Here is an 18,452-nt window from a genome sequence, read left to right as displayed (position 1 = left end):
TCTTAGAACAACCTTATGCCTATGCACATCAGTTCAAAAACTCTGCCTTAAGTCCAGTGACCATAGCTTATTTGTCTTTATTTCCCTGGAATCTAGCAGAGGGTTCTACCACTCAAAAATCTTTATTGAAAGATAGACATGTGCCGGGCATGGGGATCACGCTTATAATCCCAGCACTTCAGGAGGCCAAAGCAGGTGGATCACCTGAGGTCAGGACTTTGAGACCAGCCTGGCCAACATGGTGAAACCTCGTCTCTACTAAAACATACAAAAATGAGCCAGGTACATTAAGGGGGTGCCTGTAATGCCAGCTACTCGAGAGTCTGAGGCAGGAAGACTGCCTGAACTCGGGAGGCAGAGGTTGGAGTGAGCTGAGATCACATTACTGTACTCCAGTCTGGGCAACAGAGCAAGATTCTGTCTCCAAAAATAAAAAGGTTAGACATGAACACACAGGCTCCTTCTAACCCCAGGGAATGGAAGGTGCAGGATTCAAATAGTCGAAGTCCTCGGAATACTGTACTGACTATTCAGAATCAGCTTGATCAGAGAAACTTGATGTTAATACTCAACTATCATCTGCATGGATTTTTAAAAAATAATAAAATGCAGGTGACACTGTCAGACATCCACACATTTATTGCTGGTAGAAACACAACCAAGGTGGCACAATTCTGGAAATGTGAACCATAAACCTTAACGTTTTCATACCTTGGGCTTTTAAGAATTTTTCTAAGAAAAATTTCAAAAACAAAAATAAAAATTTATACCTAGAGATATTTATTGTAACATTATTTGCACAATAATAAGGCATTAAGTAAATTATCATGTGATGGAATTTTATAAAGCTTTTTAGGCATCATTTGTGAAGAGTTTTGGTGACATAGGAAAGTACTTCTCTTGTACTATTAGGTGATTAAAAATAGAATACAAAGTGGTATATAAATTATAATTTCAACCATTTAAGAAAATATATGCATATCAATATTCCAAAAATAACCAAATAACTACTGAGTGATAGGATTATGGACAATTACCAGTTTCTCCTCTTTAACCTTTTTTTTTTCCTAAATTTTTGTTTTTTTTTTTTTTTTTTTTTGAGACAGAGTTTTGCTCTGTCACCCAGGCTAGAGTGCAATGGCACAACTTTGGCTCACTGCAACCTCCGCCTTCTGGGTTTAAGGGATTCTTCTGTCTCAGCCTCCTGCCACCTAGGATTACAGGCACCTGCCACCACACCCAGCTAATTTTCTTTTATTTTTAGTAAAGACAGGGTTTCTCCATGTTGGCCAGGCTGATCTCGAGCTCCTGACCTCAGGTGACCCCCCCAACCCCTGCCTCAGCTTCTCAAAGTGTTGGGATTACAGGTGTGAGCCACCACACCTGGCCTACCTTTCTATATTTTTTAAATTTTCTACTGCCTTATTTTTATAATCATAAAATATTTTTGTAAAATCATATTTATAGGATCTGTAATAAGATGGTAAATGCTTATAACAGCAAATTAAGATGTATAATTGTATATATAGTATGTCTACAACATTTAACTTTTGTAATATATATATTTAGAAAGGAAAACTCCAAAAAAAAAAAAAACTCCAAAATGTGGTTGTCTCTGGGTAATAAGATTGAGCAATGGCTAATTCTCCTTTCTACTTTTCTGCATTTTTCAATTTCAAACAATGAAAATATATTAATCTTATGATAATAACAACAATAAAATTTTATATTTTTTAGTTCAAAATTTAACTCAGCCTTATTTTGGTAGAATTTTCAAAGTAGAAGATTAAGTAAAACCAATTTGGAGGAGGATCTAATTATTGTTCAAGGAAGAAATCTTGGCAAAAACATCAGTGAGATTAAAACAGTCTCATTGTAGCTTGAAAAAGACCCCATTCAACTTGATTTTCATAATCTATTCTGCAGTCACTGTTAGACTTAAGAACAGCAGTTCAACTTTGACATTTTCGGTACTCTGACTTTTCTCTCTATTCCAACTCACAGCTATGTCAGTTTTGAAATTTAAAGCATCTCGGGAAATAAGAGACTGTTTAACAGACAAAAGGACAATAAAAATACAATGTCTCTTCATTGTCTTTTTCATCTTCAACATGTTTTACTAAGATTCATTTGTGAAGAAGTGACAGATGTGGAGAGTTTACCAAAAAGGGACACAGCCTTTTGCAGATGATCAGGGAGAATTTCTTTCTGCTGATCCGTGTTGTCGTTAACTAGCAATATGGTTGGTTGGCATTTCCTCCCTGGAAGTGAATTTTCCCCATTACTGGAATATCTTTCTTCCACTTCATAAATCTGATACTGTGAGCATCAGAAAGCCCTGTTACTGTCCGACACTGCTTCTAATGGGCTGGAAAATAAGCAGCTCTATGTTTATGACAACTCTGACTACTTAGGGGTGAAAACGGAGAAAAACAAAGAAGGCCATTAAAATGCAAAATAATTCAAATGGCGAAATTAATATCTTCTGTTTTTGGAGTATAATCTGCCAATCACTTTGTGTTTTAATGTGCTGAGAATGAAAAGAAGAAATTAATCTCAAGTAGCATTTTAGCTGATAATAAATTATCAATTTTAAACTAAGATTATTTTTCTAATGGAGCATGCAATATATCAGACAAAGTATTTATCAAGAAGCCTCCTTCCCCTTATCCCACCCTGAGGCTATAACACTGAGCTGCTTTACCATTAACACAGGAATTTGTTGATACACTAAACCTTTTGAAACCTTTCTCTCTATTCTTTCTACTCACACAGTAAATTATTATGTGATGGAATTTTATAAAACTTTTTAGGCATCATTTATGGAGAGTTTTGGTGACATAGGAAAGTACTTCTCTTGCACTATCAGGTGATTAAAAATGGAATACAAAGTGGTATAAAATTATAATTTCAAACATCCTAAATATATACATGTAAATGTAACTATTCCAAAAATAACCAAATAGCCACTGAGTGATGGGATTATGGATAATTATTGGTTTTTTCACTTTACCTTTCTATATTTTCTAAATGCGTATACAGATAAATAAATGTCAAAGGCTTGTGGAGTAAAATATGAAGAACAGAAGAAAGGACATTGTGGCAGAGGATGCTAGCTGCTCACCAATAACTAATTGCTGTCTTTCCAGGACACACGGGTAAACTACATTTGCCAGCCTTCCTTGAAGCTATGAGCAGTCAGTCACGTGGCTGGGTTCTGGCCAATGGAATTCAGGAAGAAGAGATGACATCACTTCTGGACCTGGACCAGAAGAACCTCCATATGCAATCCTGTCTCTCTTGCCTCACCTGCCAATTGATTAGAGAAGTCCTCAATGACATTAAAAACAAAACAAAACAAAACCAAAAAATGGTGAGGAAATAACACAGGAAAGCCGCCCAGGAACTGTTTGTCCACAAATGCTCATATTGAACTATTACATGAGCAAAAACTTAACTTTTATTATGTTAAGCCACTGAAATGTTGGGGTTGCTTGTTTTAGCCTAACTAGGCTACCCTACAACCATAATTACATCTACTTAAACAACTGTTGAAATAGCCATCCACATAGAGAACTTTACCTATGTTATATCCATGATGAAAAGCAGAAACTTAAAAAATGACAAATTCTATGTTTTCAGCCCACAGATAAATAATTCAAATTACTGTTTGATTTCACATACCCTTGTTCTCTAGATGTAGTGAAACATTGAAAACGTTTTTGCTGACTTGGTGGCCATCAATCTGAGAACTTCCTATCACTCTACATAGGATATGATTAGATTTAGATTTAGAAGAAGACATCACAGAGAAAGTAACAGGGTAACATTTCGGCTCAGTCTTGAAATATGAGTAAGAGCAAAACATGTGATTAGTGTCCAAGAATTTCAAACAGGAAAGGGTTCTTAAGATAAGAAAACTAAGAGCCAGAGAGGCTGGAACTTGTCCAAGGTCACACTACTATACAGTAGCAATACTTGGTTTAGATGAGGAATCCCTTCACTTTCAGGCTAATGTTTCTTGTCTTTCCCATTTTCCTCCGTATTACCTCACGTAGCAAAGTATGTTTTGTGAATTGTCTGCTATTAGGCAATGACTGCATGTATTTTCAAATTTTTAAACATCTGTCTACACACACACACACACACACACACACACACATCCATAAACATACCTGAATGTATGTAGGTATGTTTCTAGCTGAACTGGAGCAGATCCTCTAATAGAATGTGTCCATAATTAAGGAATACTTCTCCATTGCTGCTGTCTTCAAATAGCAAATATCTAGCCACATATACTATGTGGTAACTAGTCTCCTAAGATGGAAACCAAATTTCATGCCTCATGGTATTCATGCCCTCATGTGATTGTCTCCTACACTGACTCAAGATTTCCTGTCAAATGTGGTCAAAGTGGCCTGACACCAATATCAGCCTTTAAAAGGACTGGCTGCTACATCTTCCTCTCTCTTGGAACATTCCATTTGTGGAGCCCAGAGCTACAGTGTAAGAAGTACAGCTATGTAATTAGGGCAGGCACAGTGGCTCACGGCTGTAACCCCAGTACTCTGGGAGGCTGAGGTGGGAGGCTCATTTGAGATCAGGGGTTCGAGACCAGCCTGGCCAACATGGTGAAACTCTGTCTCTACTAAAAATACAAAAATCAGCCAGGTGTGGTGGCATGTGCCTGAAATCCCAGCTACTTGGGAGGCTGAGGGACAAGAATTGCTTGAACCAGGGAGGTGGAGGTTGCAGTGAGCCAAGATCATACCATTGCACTCCGGCCTGGGCCTGGGTGACAGAGTAAGTTTCTGTCTCAAAATAAGAAAGCAAGAAAGAAAAGAAAAGACAGAAAGAAAGACAGCTACATAACTAAAAAGGCCACAGAGAGAGGCCATATCGAGGAGGAGAGAGGCCTAGTTGTCCTGGGAGCCCAGTCACAGCCACCAGGTGACCCCCACCATAGCCAACATCTGACTGTAGCCACAAGAAAGACTCAGTTAAACCTGTAGAACTTCATGGATGTGTCAACCACAGAACAATGAGAGTTAATAAACTGGTTACTGTTTTAAGCACTCACTAAGTTTTAAGGTAGTTGGTTACACAGCAATAAATTACCAAAACAGAATTTGGTTCATAGAAGTAGGGTGTTGCCATCACAAAAACCTAAAACATATGGCATTGGCTTTGGAATTTAGCAGCAGGCAGAAGCTGAAAAGCTCCTTGAGGAGATGAATAGTGAAGTCTTGAAGGACAGCAAGGAAACTGTTATTGGAAACTGAAGAAAACGTGACCTGAATTATATGCAGCCCAATTAGCAAAACTCTCACCTGCAGCATGGAAGACAGAAAGAACATGCCATAAACAGATAGCTCTGGCTAGGAGATTTTCAGTCAGAATGCAGTCAGCTTCTCCATATCCGTGGATTCTCCCTCCATGGTTTCTCATCCATTGATTCAACCAACCATGGATGGAAAAAATATTCAAATAAATAATAATAGTACAGCAACAAAAATAATACAAATTTTTAAAGTGCAGTACAACAATCATTTACATAGCATTTACATTGTATCTTGTATTATATGTAATCTAGAGATGTTTTAAAGTATACAGAAGGACGTGCATAGGTTATATGCAAATACTATACCATTTTCTATAAGGCACTTGAGCATCCTCGAATTCTGGTATCTGCAGTGTTTCTGAAACCAATTCCCCACACGTATGACTGTATCGAAAGCACCAACTGGCTTCTTTTGGCTGCCTGTGTTAACATACAGAAGGAGAAAAATGAGCTAAAAAAACTAATTCTTCAACTTTTAACCAAAATTAGGAAAAAATATACAGAATTTAGGACTTTCTGGATTCAAAAATAACACTTTCTGTTTTCTAGCTCCTACAGGCAGTAAAAGATCCTGGAAGAGATGACTTCAGAGCAAAGATCAAATCCAGGACACTTCTAACAAAACGTGATCCCAGGATTAATTTTGCATCAGTGATATAGCTAATTTGTTGAGATCTTAGGAAGTGATAACCCTTAGGAAGGGTCCTCATAGACCCTTTTATCTACACAGAAAGACTTCTAAGAACTTTAAATCGTATGTCTCATAGACACTCTCACTCAGACAATAGAGCTTCTGAGAATATTAAGATATTGTCCCACAGCACCCTGATTCCCAGGCCAAGGTAGACAGGGTCTGTCTCAAAAACAATTGTGCATGTGGCTTCTGTGTAATCAAGTGAACCCTGTAAGGTTTATAGGACACTCACACAGTTTAAGAGAACTGTACTCATAAGGTACCATTAGCTTGGACTAAAAGATGTAAACATAGTTTAAAATGAAAATAAGTATCTGGTCCCCACGTTTGTACTGATAGAAATAAAGCTAAGGAAGCTACTCAGCTGTAAATATAGGCCATTTCTTATGCAAAAGGAAAGATGACTCAGAGAGTGAAAACAAAAGCCTAAGTGGTGGAACCCAGAGCCACAGACGACCACGCTAGGGAGTAGAACTGAATTTTGATCAAAGAATTGCAACATTTTCCCAACTTAATTTGAGAATTGCTATGAACCAGTGACTGCTCTATGTAGCCTATTTTTCCTTTCATGAATGGGATGTCTTTTTCCATTTTTCATCACTGCCTAACCATTGTATATGTGTGTTGGGTGGGGAGCAGATTCTTTGTCTTTTTACTTGATCAGTCGTCAGGGTGACAGTAGCCAAACCCAAGAAACCTTAAGCTTGCCTACATATGATTGAGGTGACATGAACCCGGATTTAAAGCCCAAATTCGATGTCATAGTATGAGTAGACTTCAATAGCCTTGGAAGGAAGAAAAATGTATTTTGCATGGAGGAAGGACATACATCATTGAGAAATAGCAGGTGGACTGTGCTAGAGTCTCCAAGGATGACCACCCATTATACCATGACACTCAGTATTCATGGCCTTGCATAAGCCTCCAATATTGAATCTGGGCTGGCCTGTGACTTGAGTTAACCCCTAGACTTCAGCAGAAGTTATGCTACACTATTTCTTAGCCTAACCGTTAAAAGAACTGACAGATTTTGTTTTCTCTGACTTGGAATGCTTGCTTTGGGAAACCCTAAGATGCCACATAAGAAGTCCTGCCACAGAGACCGCATGGAGTGACGATAAGAATAGAAGAGGTCTTGAGTCTCCTTAGGGAATAAACAGGCACAGTGATCCCAGTAAAGTCCGGATGACTCTAATCCCAGTCACCAGCTGACACTAACCACGCGAGAGATTCCAAATGAGATGAGCAGGCCTGCCCAGCTGAGCCCAATCAACCCATGAAACTATGAGAAATAATAAAACGATGGTTATTTAAGCCACTAGGTTTTAGAGATACTTGTTAACAGCAAAGATGATCAAAACTTATTTGCATGACTCCTGAGGACTACATGGGAATGAGTTTGAACCTATGTACAACCAAGATTCAGAAATATATAGGCATGTCCAGTGGGCTTGGGAAGAGGGCCACCATAAGCCAGACTCCAGAGAGGAGTCCGCCACAGCGATCCGGGCTTGAGGATAAGTGCTGAATAGATGGAAACATTTGTTCTGAGTTCAAATGAGCTTCAACTTAAGCCACCCTCATTGATCCACCTGGTTGCCTATATACTGTGAAGCTAAAAAGCAAGATTATCAGGAAAAAAAGTAAAAAAAAAACAAAAACAAAAAACAAAAAATACCTTATTATTATGAGCCTAAGCAATTTTGCCAGAAGGTCTTTTCTCGCTTCTACCTCACTCTCATCCCTTGTCTCAATCCCTACCAGAGAGTCGGGGGGAAATGTTAGCAACAAGCCAAAGAAAGGAGTGAACACCAAAGGTGGGAAACAGGTTAGTTCCCTTGGGTACACACCCCAAGTATAGCAAGAGAGAGCTTAGGCACCATCCATGTGGACAAACCAATAGATAGTTATTAATAATTAACGAGGTACGATGATGGAAGCTGCTGAAACAGAAGGATGGCAAGCACAGGCTATTGACACAAACTATATAAGAAACGTACTCCCATTTTTCTAGATTCACAGAGAGAAGAAAGATTGAGGTAAGGTGAGAAGGTAAGTTGAGAGATGCTATTAATTGACACACATATAGGGAAAAACAGTTGAAGTCATCTCATCCAAAAGCCAGAAACTTGTTGGAGACATTTGGGTTACATTTGTGCATCCTTTATAGGACTTATCGCAGTGAGCAAACACCATATTCTTAATCATCTTTTCATCTATAGTTCCCAGGACCATGCCTTGTACAGAGTAGGTCTCAATCAGTATTGGCTTAGAAATATTACGGCAATCAGAAATAAATGAAGAAGTGGCTGGGCATGTTGGCTCACGCCTGTAATCCCAACACTTTGGAAGGCCAAGCAGGCAGATCACTTGAGGTGAGGAATTCATGTTGACCAGCTGGTCAACATGGAGAAACCCCATATCTACTAAAAAATACACACAAAAAAAGGTAGCCAGGCATCATGGTGCATGCCTATAATCCCAGCTACTTGGCAGGCTGAGGCAGGAGAATCGCTTGAACCCAGGAAGCGGAGGTTGCGGTGAGCCGAGATGGCGCCACTGCACTCCAGCTTGGGCGACAGAGTGAGACTCCATCAAAAAAATAAATAAATAAAAGAAAAGAAAAGGAAAGAAATGAAAAAGTTATGAAGACCTGACTGGAGTCAAATATGCATTAAATGGATTTAGCTGTTATTATTTGAGTGCCCTGTTGTGTTTAAGACAAACTACAATTGCTGTATGTTAGGTGGAAAAGAAAGTAAATATTAAGAGTAAAATATGAATCATCCCAATTAACATTGACTATAACTCAAATCGGGGGATGTCCAGAAAGACCATCAATCAGTGACATGAGAGAAGTACAATAAGGAGTCTTTTTACTAGCATAGGAATGCATTTGTCTCATCAATCACCTTCCATGTGCAGAAAGCTATGAGGAATAATACCATCTCTTTAAGAAAGTGACAGGTCAAGACAACACACACACATACTGAGAACCAGTTTACATAGCACAGAAAGGTCCTGTTAATTCTGCTACTTCTCCTGACACCTTCCTTAATAAACACCCTGAGTTTGCTAGGATAACATGAGGAAATCAGAGCCTAGTTTGACTCATGGATACTTCGGAAACTTGATTGATTTCATGATACCAAGCTCCAGGACTCAACTTTGATAAGGATTATATGAAGTATTAGATTGGTACAAAAGTAGCTGCAGTTTTTGCCATTACTTTTAATGGGAAAAAACTGCAATTACTTTTGCAGCAACCTAATATGTCCCTGCCGATGGCACAATACTTTTGACAATTCCTGCCCAGTTCAGTTTCTCCCTTCTATTGATACCAGACCCCACCACTCACCCAATTAGCCTTTCAGTCAGGGATTTCCTTAGTATTGTCACTTTGCGGTCACCAGAAAAATGTTGCTGGACCCCATGGGTGGGTATCGACACAAAGCAACAATACCAAGGAAACCACCGACCCAAAGGCTAACTTGGGTAAGTGGTGGGGTACCTGGGTAAAGGATAAGGTTGGGTTAGAGGTCCAATTTAGGACCCTGTTTAGCATGTCATCAAGAAATAAACATAAAAGTGGGCAACCAGCAGCCCTTGGGGCTGCTCCATGGAGTAGCTATTCTTTTATTCCTTTGCTTTCCTAATAAATTTGCTTTCACTTTACTCTATGGACTTGTCCTGAATTCTTTCTTGTGTGAGATCCAAGAACTCTTGGATCTGGAACTCTTGGGGTCTGGATCGGACCCCTTTCCAATAACACAATCATCATTCAGACCATACCCACTAATAATTAGGAAGACTATTGTTGGGAGTGACTGCAAATATAATTTCCTTCAATTCAGTTTGGGTTTTTTTGGGGAGGAAGGTAAGATGTTCAGGGAACACATCTTTTTTTCCCCTAGTTTTACTAAGATGTAACTGACAAATAAAAATTTTATATATATATTTACAGTATATGTGATGTTTTGATATGTGTCTACATTGTGAAATGACTACCACAATCAAGCTAATTAACATGTCCATTGCTTCACATAGATTTTTTGTTTGTAGTGAGAACACTTAAGATCTACTCTCTAAACAAATATCAAGTATAAAATAACAGTATTTTTAACTGTAGTCACCCAGTCATCATGCCGTCGTCCCTGGAACTTATTTTCCTTCAACTCGATTTTTTTCATCTTGTGGAGTCTTATGCACTGTTTTATTTGGGAGGCTCTTGTACCTACCCATTAGCTATGGAGAAACTCCCAGATAGGTCTATATCCTCACACATGCTGAATCATATTGCATCTCCAACATCCAATAAATACTAACTTCATCATAAATCCTAAGGACACTGTTTAACTATACACCAAACATTAAAAAAAAAAAACCAACTATAAAGAGCATCTGTTGGGTCAGGCATGGTAGTGCATGCCTGTAATCCCAGCACTTTGGGAGGCCAAGGCAGGAGGATCACAAGGTCAAGAGATCAAGACCGGAAGCTCTCGGTGAATGCACGGAGAGGGTGAGTCAGGGCCACATTTCCACATGGATCTTTGTTGCCCACAGAACGGGGAAATTCCCAGCTATAAAAGAGACGCGAGACGCCAGGCAGAGGTTTTGGCTGGTGCAGCCGGCAGCCGGTGTGGCCAGCGGCCGGCGCTGTAGCACAGTGGCGCTACACAGAGCTCCGCACAAAGCGCACTGGTCCTGGTGCCCTGTTGAACCGGCAATCTGAGACTTGAGAGGGCTGAACTTGAGACTGAATGGGACTTGGACAGTGAGCCAGCCCAGGAGATTCCAGGAAAACACCGTTTGGGGTAGCACAGTGGGACAAACAAAACAAAGATTCCAAATGCCCCCGGTGGAGAGGTTCTCTTAGGGCACAGCTGAACCCAGTACGGTGCAGCTCCGTGGGGGAGGGGCGTCCGCCATTACTGAGGCAATCCGCCCCTACTGAGGTACACGCCCATTGCTGATGCAGCCTGCCGTTGCCGAGGCAACCCACTACAACAGAGAGACGCCGCCGCAGGGCGTAGCCCGTGGCAGCAGGGCGGAGACCGCAGCAGAAGGGCAGAGCCTGCAGCAACAGGGCGAACCTCACACCAGCAGGGCGGAGCCTCAGCAGGCAAATAGTAACTAGACTGCCTCCTAGCTGGGCAGGACAGCACAATGGACACTCACAAAGAAAGCCCCAACCCCCTCCGAGACAGAGCATCTGAGAAAAAAAGGGTTTTTTTATGAGTTCTGTTGCAGCAGAATTAAACGTAGCAGCCTAACAGCCCTGAATGAACAACAGAGATCACAGCTCAGCACTTGAGCTCCTATAAAGTACAGACTGTCTCCTCAAGCAGCTCCCTGACCCCTCTATATCCAGAAGACTGACATTTGGCAGGCATCATTCTGGGACAAAGCAGAAAAAGAAACTGGTAGCATCCCTCACTGTTCTGCAGCTGCTATAGGTGCACCCCAGACAAGCAGGGCCTGGAGTGGACCTCAGCAGTCCTACAGTGGAAGGGCTAGACAGGTAGAAGAAAAACCAAGTAACAGAAATACTTCATCATCAACAATCTGGGTGTCCACTCAGAGACCCAATTGAAAAGTCAGCAACTACACAGACAACAGGTGGATAAATCCACAAAGATGGGAAGAAACCAGCACAAAAAGGAGGAAAACACCCTAAACCAGAACACATCGCCTCTTACAAAGGACCAAAACTCCTCACCAGCAAGGGAACAAAGCTGGACGGAGAATGACTGTGACGAAATGACGGAATTAGACTTCAGAAGGTGGATAATGAGAAACTTTTGTGAGCTAAAAGAACATGTTCTAACTCAATGCAAAGAAACTAAGAACCTTGAAAAAAGATTTGAGGAAATGATAACAAGAATGGATACCTTAGAGAGGAATATGAATGAATTAAAAGCGCTGAAAAACACAATACGAGAACTTCGCGAAGCATGCACAAGTTTCAACAGCCGAATTGACCAAGCAGAAGAAAGAATATCAGAAGTCGAAGATCAATTCAATGAAATAAAACAAGAAACCAAGATCAGAGAAAAAAGTGCAAAAAGGAATGAACAAAGTCTCCAAGAAATGTGGGACTATGTAAAGAGACCTAACCTACGTTTGATAGGTGTACCAGAATGTGACGAAGAGAATGAATCCAAGCTGGAAAATACTCTTCAGGATATAATCCAGGAAAATTTCCCCCACCTAGCAAGACAGGCCAACACTCAAATGCAGGAAATACAGAGAACACCACAAAGATATTCCGCAAGAAGAGCAACCCCAAGGCACATAATCATCAGATTCAACAAGGTTGAAATAAAGGAGAAAATACTAAGGGCAGCCAGAAAGAAAGATCAGGTCACCCACAAAGGGAAGCCCATCAGACTCACAGCAGATCTCTCAGCAGAAACCCTACAAGCCAGAAGAGAGTGGGGGCCAATATTCAACATCCTTAAAGAAAAGAACTTTCAACCCAGAATTTCATATCCAGCCAAACTGAGCTTCAGAAGTGAAGGAAAAATAAAATCCTTTGTGAACAAGCAAGTACTCAGAGATTTTGTCACCACCAGGCCTGCTTTACAAGAGCTCCTGAAAGAAGCACTACACATAGAAAGGAACAACCAGTACCAGCCATTCCAAAATCACACTAAATGCTAAAGAGCATCAACATAATGAAGAATCTACAACAACTAACGGGCAAAACAGCCAGCTAGCATCAAAATGGCAGTATCATTCACAAATAACAATATTAACCCTAAACATAAATGGATTAAATGCACCAATCAAAAGACACAGACTGGAAAATTGGATAAAAATCCAAACCCATCAGTGTGCTGTATCCAGGAAACCCATCTCACATGCTAGGATACACAAAGGCTCAAAAAAAAAAGGATGGAGGAAGATTTACCAAGCAAATGGAGAGCAAAAAAAAGCAGGAGTTGCAATTCTCGTCTCTGATAAAATAGACTTTAAAGCAACAAAGATCAAAAGAGACAAAGAAGGCCATTACATAATGGTAAAAGGATCGATACAACAAGAAGAGCTAACGATCCTAAACATATATGGACCCAATACAGGAGCACCCAGATACATAAGGCAAGTTCTTAATGACTTACAAAGGAACTTAGACTCCCACACAATAATAGTGGGAGATTTTAACACTCCACTGTCAATATTAGACAGATCAACCAGACAGAAAATCAACAAGGATATCCAGGGCTTGAACTCAGACCTGGAGCAAGCAAACCTGATAGATATTTACAGAACTCTCCACCCCAAATCCACAGAATACACATTCTTCTCAGCACCACATCACACCTACTCTAAAACTGACCACAATTGGAAGTAAAGCACTCCTCAGCAAATGCAAAACAACTGAAATCATAACAAACAGTCTCTCAGACCATAGTACAATCAAGTTAGAACTCAGAATTCAGAAACCAACCCAGAACCGCACAGCTTCATGGAAACTGAACAACTTGCTCTTGAATGTTGACTGGATAAACAATGAAATGAAGGAAGAAATAAAGAAGTTCTTTGAAATCAACGAGAATGAAGACACAACATGCCAGAATCTCTGGGACACATTTAAAGCAGTCTCTAGAGGAAAGTATATAGCAATAAGTGCCCATATGAGGAGAATGGAGAGATCCAAAATTGACACCCTATCATCAAAATTGAAAGAGCTAGAGGAGCAAGATCAAAAAAACTCAAAACCCAGCAGAAGACAAGAAATTACTAAGATCAGAGCTGAGCTGAAGGAGATTGAGACACGAAAAACCCTTCAAAAAATCAATAAATCCAAGAGCTGTTTTTTGAAAAGATCAACAAAATAGACAGACCACTAGCCAGATTGATTAAAAATAAAAGGGAGAACAACGAAATAGATGCAATAAAAAATGATAAATGGGAAATCACCACAGATTCCACAGAAATTCAAACCATCATCAGAGAATATTACAAACAACTCTATACACATAAACTAGTAAACCTGGAAGAAATGGATAAATTCCTGGACTCCTGTGTCCTCCCAAGCCTAAACCAGGAGGAAGCTGAAACTATGAATAGACCAATAACAAGGTCAGAAGTCGAGGCAGCAATTAAGAGCCTACCACACAAAAAAAGCCCAGGTCCAGATGGGTTCACAGCTGAATTCTACCAGACACACAAAGAGGACCTGGTACCATTCCTTCTGAAACTATTCCAAATAATCCAAAAAGAGGGAATCCTTCCCAAATCATTTGATGAGACCAATATCATCCTGATACCAAAACCCGGCAGAGACGCAACAAGAAAAGAAAACTTCAGGCCAATATCCATGATGAACATAGATGCAAAAATCTTCAATAAAATATTGGCAAGCCGATTGCAACAGCAAATCAAAAAACTTATTCAGCATGATCAAGTAGGATTCATCCCGGGGATGCAAGGCTGGTTCAACATACGCAAGTCTATAAACGTAATTCACCACAAAAACAGAACCAAAAACAAAAACGACATGATTATCTCAATTGACGCAGAGAAGGCATTCGGCAAAATTCAACAGCCCTTTATGCTAAAAACCCTCAATAAACGCGGTATCGATGGAACGTATCTCAAAGTAATAAAATCTATTTATGACAAACCAACAGCCAATATCATACTGAATGGGCAAAAACTGGAAGCATTCCCTTTGAAATCCGAAACTGGACAAGGATGCCCTCTTTCACCACTCCTATTCAATATAGTACTGAAAGTTCTAGCCAGAGCAATCAGGCAAGAAAAAGAAATAAAGGGTATTCAAATAGGAAAGGTGGAAGCCAAATTGTCTCTATTTGCAGACGACATGATAGTATACCTAGAAGACCCCATCGCCTCAGCCCAAAAACTCCTGAAACTGATAAGCAACTTCAGCAAAGTCTCAGGATATAAAATCAATGTGCAAAAATCACAAGCATTCCTCTACACCAATAACAGAATTAAAGAAAGCCAAATCAAGAATGAACTGCCATTCACAATTGCTACAAAAAGAATAAAATACCTAGGAATACAACTCACAAGGAACGTAAGGGACCTCTTCAAGGAAAACTACAAAACACTGCTCAATGAAATAAGAGAGAACACAAACAGATAAAGAAACATTCCATGTTCATGGTTAGGAAGAATTAATATTGTGAAAATGGCTATACTGCCCAAAGTAATTTACAGAATCAACGCTATCCCCATCAAGCTACCATTGACTTTCTTCACAGAACTGGAAAAAACCACCATGAACTTCATATGGAACCAAAAGAGAGCCCAAATAGCCAAGTCAATTCTAAGCAAAAAGAACACAGCAGGGGGCATCACACTACCAGATTTCAAACTATACTACAAGGCTACGGTAATCAAAACAGCATGGTACTGGTACCAAAACAGAGACATAGACCAATGGAACAAAACAGAGGCATTGGAGGCAACGCAACATATCTACAACCATACGATCTTTGATAAACCTGACAAAAACAAGCAATGGGGAAAGGATTCCCTGTTTAACAAATGGTGTTGGGAAAACTGGCTAGCCATGTGCAGAAAGCAGAAACTGGACTCCTTCCTTACACCTTACACTAAAATTAACTCCAGATGGATTAAAGACTTAAACATAAGACCTGGCACCATAAAAACCCTAGAAGGAAATCTAGGCAAAACCATCCAGGGCATAGGAGTAGGCAAGGACTTCATGAACAAAACACCAAAAGCATTGGCAACAAAAGCCAAAATAAACAAATGGGACCTAATCAAATTCCACAGCTTCTGCACGGCAAAAGAAACAGTCACTAGAGTGAATCGGCAACCAACAGAATGGGAAAAAATTTTTGCAGTTTACCCATCTGACAAAGGGCTGATATCCAGAATTTACAAAGAACTCAAACAGATTTACAGGAAAAAAACAAGCCCATTCAAAACTGGGCAAAGGATATGAACAGACACTTTACGAAAGAAGACATATATGAGGCCAACATCATATGAAAAATGCTCATCATCACTGGTCATCAGAGAAATGCAAATCAAAACCACATTGAGATACCATCTCATGCCAGTTAGATTGGCGATCATTAAAAAATCTGGAGACAACAGATGATGGAGAGGATGTGGAGAAATAGGAACACTTTTACACTGTTGGTGGGAGTGTAAATTAGTTCAACCATTGTGGAAGACAGTGTGGCGATTCCTCAAGGCCTTAGAAATAGAAACTCCATTTGACCCAGCAATCCCATTACTGAGTATATATCCAAAGGACTATAAATCGTTCTACTATAAGGACACATGCACACGAATGTTCATTGCAGCACTGTTTACAATAGCAAAGACCTGGAACCAACCCAAATGCCCACTGATGATAGAATGGATTGGGAAAATGTGGCACATATACACCATGGAATATTATGCAGCAATCAGAAATGATGAGTTGGTGTCGTTTGTAGGGACATGGATGAATCTGGAGAACATCATTCTCAGCAAACTGACACAAGAACAGAAAATGAAATACCGCATGTTCTCACTCATAGGCAGGTGATGAAAAATGAGAACACATGGACACAGGGAGGGGAGTACTAAACACTGGGGTCTATTGGGGGGAAAAGGGGAGGCCCAGCGGGAGGGGGAGATGGGGAGGGATAGCCTGGGGAGAAATGCCAAATGTGGGTGAAGGGGAGAAAGGAAGCAAAACACACTACCTATGCAACTGTCTTGCATGTTCTGCACATGTACCCCAAAACCTAAAATGCAATAAAAATTTTTAAAAAAAAAGAGTGATCAAGACCATCCTGGCCAACATGGTGAAACCCCATTTCTACTAAAAATGCAAAAATTAGCTGGGCATGGTGGCACATGCCTGTAGTCCTAGCTACTCGGGAGGCTGAGGCAGGAGAATCACTTAAATCTGAGAGGCAGACGTTGCAGTGATCCAAAATTGCACCACTGCACTCCAGCCTGGTGACAGAGCGAGATTCCGTCTCAAAACAAGAAAAGAGAGCATCTGTTGGTGTTGGCCACTAAAATCCATTTTACCTTCCTGTGGTAAGTGAACTTTTTTCTGGAACCATTTTCCACCTACTTTCAATATGTGAGGTTCAAAAGGGTTGAGCCAACAGTGTGGTCCAGGGGTGGGCATATAACCTGGGCTTGGCTAGTTGGAATCCCACTGGCCACAGTAATTGATCCATTGATGGGTCTATTATTCACTTAAGCACACTTAAGCTAATTCTATACATTTACTAAAGCAACTGGGAGAGGGACCTTCTTCCCATCTTCCCACTGTAAGGGGAGTTGCCTGAGAAAAAAGCTGATATTGAAGAAAGCAAAGCTGCTAGCTGAAGAAGGAAAGCTTGGTAACATCTACTCTTGAACTTTCCAGGTAGGTGAATCAATAAATTCTTCCTCATACTTAAAATCTATTTTAGTTAGGTTTTCTATGATTAAAACTGAAAGTTCTGTGACATAAAGACATTTAAAAATTTTTAAGACATGAAGGAATGTCAATGTCTCTAGGGATTAGTCCAAGATGTAAAAGGGATGTGGGGACCCACTTAGAACCCCACAGTTAGTATGAAAATTCTTTTAAGCTGAAGATATTTGAGATTTAACAGATGTGGAAAGAAGCTTTCTAGGAGCTTCCCTCATATGACTAAAAGCAGAAACTGTGGGAAAAGAGACTTCCATATACTGCTTCTTTAGAGCAAGTCTACTCCCAAGAAGAAAACAGAGTACATCTACTCTCTGGAGGAGTTTCAAAATCATGAAGAAAACAAAAAGACGGAGAGTTCCTGCATGAACAAACATGATCATAAACTTTCTTATCTCCTACTTGTTCTCCTAAAACCCATTTTTCTTTTCTAAAGAAATCTATTTGTTCTTCCCATGGAAGTCTTTTCTACCACTTCCCTTTTTCCTACTGGGGTTGGTGTATAAACTTCAGTTATTTATGAAGCTAGCTACTTCTTTATTATTTGAATAATAAGCCTTTTCTTCTTGTTAGTCTATCTTTTGTCAGTTTAATTTTCAGGCCCCCTGTTATTGAACATAAGAAAGTAGAGGAAAAGTCTTTTCCTCCCAACAAAGACAAAAGGAAGAGGATAAATGCAGAGGTATCCATAAGCTACCAACTCTGGGTGCTCAGTTCCCAATTCTACCTGCATAGCTACCTTTAATCAGGGTAATGGACAACAAGCAGACCAAGTCAAGGAAACATGCCATTTAAAAGTAAAAAAGAGTGGTAATTTTTACTTTTAAAAAAAATGTGAGGCCAGGCATGGTGGTTCATGCCTGCAATCCCATCACTTTGGGAGGCTGAGGCAGATGGATCACCTAAGGTCAGGAGTTTGAGATCAGCCTAACCAACATGGTAAAACACTGTCTCTATTCAAAATACAAAATTAGCCAGGCATGGTGGTG

The 18,452-nt window shown here is 40.0% G+C and overlaps 1 long non-coding RNA gene across 1 annotated transcript in view; it reads right to left on the bottom strand.

Annotated features, from left to right (window-relative positions):
- Window positions 1–2,985: 2,985 nt before the first annotated feature.
- Window positions 2,986–18,452, bottom strand: part of LOC128932419 (uncharacterized) — a 38,963-nt gene continuing 23,496 nt past the window's right edge. Inside the window, exons 5-6 of the long non-coding RNA XR_008482267.2 lie at window positions 5,331–5,761; window positions 2,986–3,309 (exon numbers count right to left, since the gene is read on the bottom strand). This is a non-coding gene — a long non-coding RNA (uncharacterized LOC128932419). The remainder of the gene's footprint in view (window positions 3,310–5,330; window positions 5,762–18,452) is intronic.

This window comes from Callithrix jacchus, chromosome 6, assembly GCF_049354715.1.
Source record: "Callithrix jacchus isolate 240 chromosome 6, calJac240_pri, whole genome shotgun sequence".
Taxonomy (NCBI): Eukaryota; Metazoa; Chordata; class Mammalia; order Primates; family Cebidae; genus Callithrix; species Callithrix jacchus.
This window is presented reverse-complemented; position numbering and strand designations above follow the sequence as displayed.